This window comes from Macadamia integrifolia, chromosome 2 (genome assembly GCF_013358625.1).
Source record: "Macadamia integrifolia cultivar HAES 741 chromosome 2, SCU_Mint_v3, whole genome shotgun sequence".
In the NCBI taxonomy this organism is placed as follows: domain Eukaryota; kingdom Viridiplantae; phylum Streptophyta; class Magnoliopsida; order Proteales; family Proteaceae; genus Macadamia; species Macadamia integrifolia.
The window spans coordinates 8,574,771-8,582,917 of NC_056558.1; positions in this window are offsets into that span (position 1 = coordinate 8,574,771).

Sequence of the window (8,147 nt, forward strand, 5' to 3'; positions counted from 1 at the left end):
CTCACTGAGCTGCCCAATGGTTGGAGAGAACTCAAACGTGATTTATTACACTGTATCAAATGGGGTGTCAATCATCCTAGAAATCCATATGATATATATCAATATGGCTTGGACAATCTTACTCTTGGTTTTCTCAAAACATGGAATTTTTTTTACAGTATAAAAAAAAAAAAAAGACGTACCTAATGCATAAGGCTTTCGCATGAGCAAAGTTCGGGGGATGAGAACTACGTAGCCTTACCTTGATATTGATTCAGATCTCCAACGATATAGGATCAATGAGAAATTGGGAGTGGCCTATGCCGATATTGATTTAGATCTCCTGATATAACCGATTCGATCCCAATACCAAAAACCATAGTGTGAACTATACCTTCCAATGTACGTCAACATTCAAGGAAACATTTGGAAGACTTCCCCAACACTAGTACGGTGTCCTTTTTGGAACCATTAAGAAAACTTCCCATAATGCATTGGATGTAGCTAGATTGATCCGATCCTACTTGCAAGTTAATGTTTGAGTGGCGGGGCTTCCTACAAACAAAACTGGCCCTTAACTTGGTTATAACAAGCCCTACCAAAAAAGGGCTAGGCTAGGAAGGCAAGGTCTTGGTTGCTTTGTCACAAATTTCCATTTCCCAAGCCTAGCAAATAAGGGCTAGGTTACGAGGGCAGCCATCTCATGTTGGACGCATGTGCATCACAAAAAAATGTATGCTTTATGATGCTTTTATGTTCTTCAATTGTTAAAGAAGTCTTGAATTTCTTTTGAATGATACTTGGAATAATTTATAGGATAGAGAATCAATAAATATACTAGTATAAGAGAAAGCAACATAAAAATATAAGATCTCTTTTATTTTTAATCTTTTGTTCTATGTATTTCTAAGTCCCAAATAACTTTTAAATTACCCTTTTACTTCATACAATTAAAAATTTATTAAGGTTTGATGACTAATGAATAATATTAAATCATAACTGTTGAAGTAGAAGTGAATTTACAACTAATTTAAGCTTTAAATATTAGATTCTCTAGTTATAGAAGATCTTCTATTATCAATTTTTCATAATAAAATAAAAAATTAAGTATTCTTAATAAATTCATGTAGATAGATTAATTGTCAATGCATTCCCTAGACAATGCCTTCCACTCATGAGGACTATGTAGTATTGTTAAATAATGAAAGACCAAAATTTTTACATGTATGTGGCGAATAGTCACTCTCCTCCCGATGGAGTGTACAGAATGACTTGATCTACAAGAAGAGGTTAAGAGAATTTTTAAGTACCAAGAAATGTGTCGAACTTCATTACTTAATGCAAGTAATTTAGATGCAACTATAAAAAATTATAGAACCTATTTAAAAATGTTCATGGTCTTCTTTACATCTCTGGAGTAATTACGCCTAGAATCATGTTTTGTGCAAATTTGATTTTCAAGAATGATTATGTTGAAACAGTTTTTCTTTATCCATGGGCGATGAGTTTCAATGTATTGAATCTGTTTGTATTTATTGAAGCTTTAACTCTCGTGCTTATTATAATTGTAGGTTCAAATTATGCATGATGAAAGAGGCATTGAATTGGTCTTAGCTCCTGAATATTCAAGCAATAAAAAGAAAGAAAAAAATGACATTCTTCAAATTTTTGCTCTCTTTATAATACTTTTTCAAGAAACCCTTTCCCTTTAGTTTTTGACCCTAAGAATTACTTTCTCAATATTCTTTTTGGGTTGTAAACTAGCAATACTCCTTTGTGGGATCTACTGGAGCTAATTTAGGCCATCCACAGCCTGTTTACTAGATCTTGGAATGTAGTACAAGATCATAAGAAAACAATACTCACCTTCAATGGCAACATTGTATAATCCCAACTCGAAATCTCAACATTAGAATTTTTTTTTTCAAATAAATACTTAACATATATTATCAAAATAAGCAGTGTTTGCAGAACTGACTTGAGCACTACCACTCAAGTCGGCAAAGAGTAGCTGAGAAACAAAAGAGGGGGGGGGGGAGACTAATGTTCCACACAATAGACATGTGATCCCGTGCAATCATCTATCGGATCGGATAATAGCTTTTTTATTGAACTTCAACAATTTCTCTCTCCACATAGGAGCACACATGAACTTCAAAAACATACCAGAGTTAATTGCCATGCCATAGTTCTGAAACCACTTATTGGGATTCAGGTAAAACTTATCTTTAAAATATTACCTTTAAGAAAAGTGTGCCCAAGTCTTTAAATGCCTTATACCAATTTATTCATCCAATGTAGAATAATTGCTTTCGCATAAAACCCTAATAGGGCTATTCACTCATAAGTTCAAGCCTGGGGCATAAGGTAATTAAGAAGCTTAACAATTAGTCTTGTTGTTTGGGAATGTGTGTAGCTTAGATTGTGGAAACAATTCATATCCCCACAAGAAAAGAGGTAATAATTGTTTTTAGATAGTTAACCACAGGTTGTTGAAACATGCTTGATTAAACTTGTCAATGTTTGAAAGGTATATAGAGAATCCCATACTCCACTAACTTGTAGATTATCCAATTTTAGCTTGCTTTGTGCACGTAAAAGCCATGCATGGCTGCTTTTTAGTGGGACCATTGCTGATAATGCTTTATTGGGTTGGTTGCTTAATTTCTTGGATTGGATTATGAACCAGCTTACCAAGTGAGAGAGGTAGGTCCTATTAAGCATTTTATTGAATAATTAGATACCATTATTAATAGGGAAAAAATGTGAAAAATAATTTAAAATAAAAACATACAATTTTTCTGAAAATGACGTAGCTTCAAAACTATACATTATTTTATGTAAAATAAGCATATAAATACTAATTGTTAGAAAAATTTATCTTTATATATTTGATAAAAGCATATTATATTATTAGAAGGTTAATACAAATAATCGTAAAACTTGTAATTTTCTTTTATATAAAATTAGGGAAGCATTATCCATTGACAATAAAAGAGACAGGATCTGTTACGTATATTCTATTATCAATGGGAATAAGGTATTGAAATCATATATATTCTATCTATTGACTTGCATTCTATCTTTAGTTATTGTATTGATTTGCATTTATTTGATAGTTGGATTTTTTGCCATTTCGTAAAAATTTTTTTGACTAAAAATGCGAGCAGAGGACCTTGTAATCTACATATTCACAAATTTTGGGTCTACTCAAGGTACTACATGGGTTAAAAAAGGATGAATTATGCAGAGAAGCCAATTTCATTAAGATGGTTTCAAGATATGGTAAAGAAAACCAGATTCATTGGCTGCCAATGTTTTTAGGTTTCATAGGGATTTAAAAAATATATATATCTTTAGTGGTTTTTTTTTTTGTTGCTAATGATAAAGTACCTTTAAAATATGCGTTTGGTACTTATCTTATCCCTAAAGTGGGGACATGACATTGAAAAGCTAAAACACAAGCTCCCCATAATTATGTTAATTGTTCAACAAATAATAAGGGATTACTGAGGAAGAGAAGGTCATTGAGGTCTCCATCAATAGTGTGAGGCATCAGGTTAGCCACATCCTAATCGTCTATGTTTATATTATTATGAGAAAGAACTATCAGGTCCATTTCACCTTGATATTGATATAACTTGATAGAGAAAGCTAATCAATACATAACGACAATATCTTCATGGTCAGTAGATAGCTTATGATTTTTTCATAAGGATCTTAAGGTGGCAAGTGACTCTTACTATATAAAGAATAAAAAATCACCATATTATGATGGATTTTAAGTGAAAACTTAAGGTCCATAAAATATAAAGCTTGATTCTATGGATACATAAACAGATTCCATATATGAAATTGACCATTTATGTGGTAGTTGTTAGGCTTACTTCAGCTGATTATTTTGCAATAATCGCATGGATTCTATATGGATTATTAATCAGATATGATCTAGAGTATAATTTATAAATCTTCTTGGGCCAAACTAATTTTTTTTAAGGATAAGTTATATTTATATTTATAGCATATTTGATGCCTCATTATATTCGGATTTTGTTCAGAGAAGACTATATTATATTGATGCCATCCTTATACGTACCCAAACATCTGCAAATACTAGCTAGCTTATTCTTAAGGGTTTTGCTTTACTATGTTTGGTTACATTCGAATTATGACTATGCTGAGTTGACCCTCTTTCGTATATGGAAATGGTGGTCTTTTGTTCTGTAGAAGGCATAAATGGTATTATATATCAGATTATATAACTACATTTTTTGTTTAACATATAACCATTATACATCGAATATCTTTTTTTTTTTTATGTGCAAAAATGGGTTAAATTTTATTCTATCCCACCATCCATGTTCTAAAAATGTTAGTCATAGGATCACGCAGTTGGAACCTAGGAGACCGTCTCAGTAACTGATCATAAGGAACTAAACATCATTTTAGCATCACTTGTTCTGCAATTAGTACTTAATTTTCTATTAATTTTGAGATTTTAACTCAATAGGATTATATTATGCATGTCCTCCATCACCATACACTGTTGTTTATGTTACATTGCAGTATAAAATGATATTCTTATAATACATGAAGCCACTAGGTATTAATGTCTTACAATATTATGCTTTCTTTTGTTTTTTGGTGTAGAAATATAATGCTTTCTAAGTGTACTGGTTTTCTCATCTTCTCATTTTTTAAAGTCTAAATGGGATATCAAGAAACAAGTCATCTGAATACCTCAATATTAAAACCACCAATTTATCAAAGATCAATCATGAGTGATAGGGATTAGAAACAAAGCTAATTAATATATGATTTCTTGAAAGACTAAGGCCTTCTTTGGTATCATTTTTCCTTTTGATTTTTGTTCACAAAAATAGTTTTGGCTGCATTTGGTATCATTTATGAAGTTTGTTTCTATTTAAAAAAAAAAATTGTTAAAACACAAAAACCAAAAAGAGATCAAAAGTCATTTATGTGTTTTGGTCAAAAATAATTTTCAGTTATTTTGGCATTGGATTTTAATGAGCATGTGCTTAAAAGCTTATTATGGAGGGGTAAAGTAGTCATTTTTATTTGTAATTAGAAATCCAAACCCTTTGCCCCCTCTTCTTCGGTCCAAAGTGGAGAAAGAGAGTTATAAGAAAGATGGGTGAAGGGAATTTTTTCACTCATTTCTTTAAAAGATTATTTTGCACATAGAAACACTTAACTATTTCTCAAGAAAAGTCATTTTTGTCAAGTAATTACCAAACCATTTTTATGTTTTGATAAAAAATAGTTTTCATTAATGATTTTTATTAAATAAATGAAAAAAAAAAAAAAATGACACCAAAGAGGGCCTAAACTAAGTTTGTATATCATTTTTATCTTTCTAATGCACAACAGACATAAATGTTATACTGATCATAACCGGGCAGGGATTGTCCTCTAGTTGTGGATTTTTTCCATTAAAAAAAAAAAAAAAATGCTAATAGTGTCCATTTGGGATCTGGTATGTGGGGCTTGAGTGAATCCCCATTTCACTCATACAACTTCGCTACCATTATAAATGCCTTGCGTGCATGGTTTTTCTTTTGGCCATATATGAATAATTATAGAGTTGGAGAATAGTCCTACATCAGTTATTCAGAGACCTTATGTCTCGTCATATACTCGTGAGTTCATCTATTTAATAGTGCAAAATTTTCAGTTGGATATTTAAAATGTCTACATTGTTACAAGTGTAAAATGTAAGTTTTTCCATCACCCTTATGGTTCAATGATCTGACTCCCAATGTTCCACAATCAATGGTCAATTCTAATAAGAGTCAACTAAATTGGTAATTCCTCTGTCTTGAACAATAATTTCCATATTTGGATTTCTATGTTTCCAAACAAAGATGGTCTATATAATTTTAGGGGGCAAAGTTTTCTTTCTTAGAGCTCCCTCTACGATGTCGACACAGAGAACATGAAATGACCACTCATGCCTCTCCTGGGTGCGCCCCTGTGTCTCGTGTAAAGGAAGCTCTCTGACAGAAAACACTAACTCATAATTTTTTTTTTTCTTAAGATGAATTGTCTCAATTATAAACGAAACTTGATTATTGCCCAAGTTGTACTCAAGTTGTTACAATACCTGTGACAACCAATAAAATAAAATCTTAAAGAATATTTTGAAATATATTATAACCAAAGATAGTATTTTTGGACCCAGAAAAATATGAATTATTCCATTTATGTTGATGCCAATAGGCGTCGCAGCCAACTTTTTTCCCTCTGTTTGGCATTACAAAACTGTCATAACTGTCGAGGTATATGTATGCTCTCTTCGGCTCTTTATTTTACAGCTCTTACTATACTTTATTACTCGAAGAAACTAAGAGCCTGTACAATTATGACTAATGGGCCCCAAGACACCAGGAATCCTTAAGTGGACCAAATGTAGGCCCACCTGGTCCACAGAGACTCGAACTGCGCTAAACTAGAGGAAGAGAGAGAGAGAGAGGTGGGGCCTAGAGGAGACATTGTAGGTTTAGGACCACATGCTCTCGCCTACAACTAGAGAAGCGGCGTCGGGAGTGGGACCACCATTTTCAGGACCGTTCTCTCTCTCTCTTGCGGGCTTTGCCCCTCTCATGAGGGGTAGAAATCGTCTGAAATTCTCATCTCGTATAATTCTATACAATTCCACCCTAAATGACTGACACGTGTAAATATTCCATATTTATGGTTCAGATTGTATTATGGTTGTATTATGGTTGATTAATCTGAACCGTAGATATGGAATATTTACACGTGTCAGCCGTTTAAGGTGGAATTGTATGGAATTGTACAAGATGAGAATTTCAGACGATTTCTACCCCTCTCATGAGTCAATAGCTTCTCCCTCTTCCTTTGCTCTTTCTTTTCCATTTTTTCTCTTATGTCCTCAACCTATGTTTGAAAGCCTAGAAAAGAAAAAGATAAAGAAAAAGAAAAAAAACCTTCATGAATTGTTTCTTGCCTCCCCACTCTCGCCTGGAATTCCACTTTTCAACCATCCCTTCGGGGCCTATATATAAAGGTGAATTCATGAACGAGCTTATAAGCCTGCATGCTTAATACTTGGTGATAAGGTGAATCTTTTCCAATCAAATATATTCTATTAAAGCAAAGCCAAGAGGGGTAGTGGCATCAGTCTTCTCGTTCCATAGGGAAAGACTCGAAATTAATGACCTATTTTCATGTATTCTGAAAATATAGATTTGACTCTAATTCACCAGCATGCACTATCGGAAGGAATTGCCTCATTTACTGCCTACTCTTATACTTGCTTGGAAATAAGAACTTTCTATTTCTATCATGCCCTTTACCTTAAGCCTGACAAAAAATCAATTCTAGTGGATTAGCTAATCCAATCCGAGTACTGGTATGAAATTCAATAGTAGGTGTAGCTATGACGTCTGGATGCGATAGATGAGATTTACTCCTTTCAGACTCTAGAAGACAGTATGAGAACATGGTGTAGAAGTAGTAGAAAAGAGATAGAGGTCAATAACGGAGTCAAATGATGCCTCATCTCAGGGAGGTGTTCTCATCAGGTTTTGCTCTCTTACTGTTAAAAGAAGAATTAACAGATAAAGACAATTAGCTTGTGGCACAAACAATGTTTTGGTCATCCATATGCTCTTCGTCTGCATTTTCAGGAATACTACTGCACTCTCATTTCCCCTTCACTCTAATTTCTTACTATAAATATCCTCTTATAACCTCATGTCTTCATAACTTCTTACCTTAATCCATCAATCATAATTGTATATATATATATCACTTTGCTTGAAAAAGCAAATTGATGGCCTAATCCCTATGAAATACAAAATACCTACCCCTATTGACATCCCTATGAACTCTCTCATTAACCCTTATATTGGTTCAAGGGTTTCACACGACTAGGTAGCCTTCTTCTTCTTCTCTCTCATTCCTTTTATTGTTTCTTCATGCCCACTAAACATGTAAACATGTATAAGGATCCACAGAAAATGGTTATTTCAAACTATTTTTATAATACATTACTTGCTCGAATTCAGTTACTCTTCACCCATGGTGAAGAGTAGCTCTCTTCAATTATATGATCTGACCCTTTAATTGGATTAAATAAAAAAAAAAATTTTGAGAAAAATATATTTTTATATTATACAATC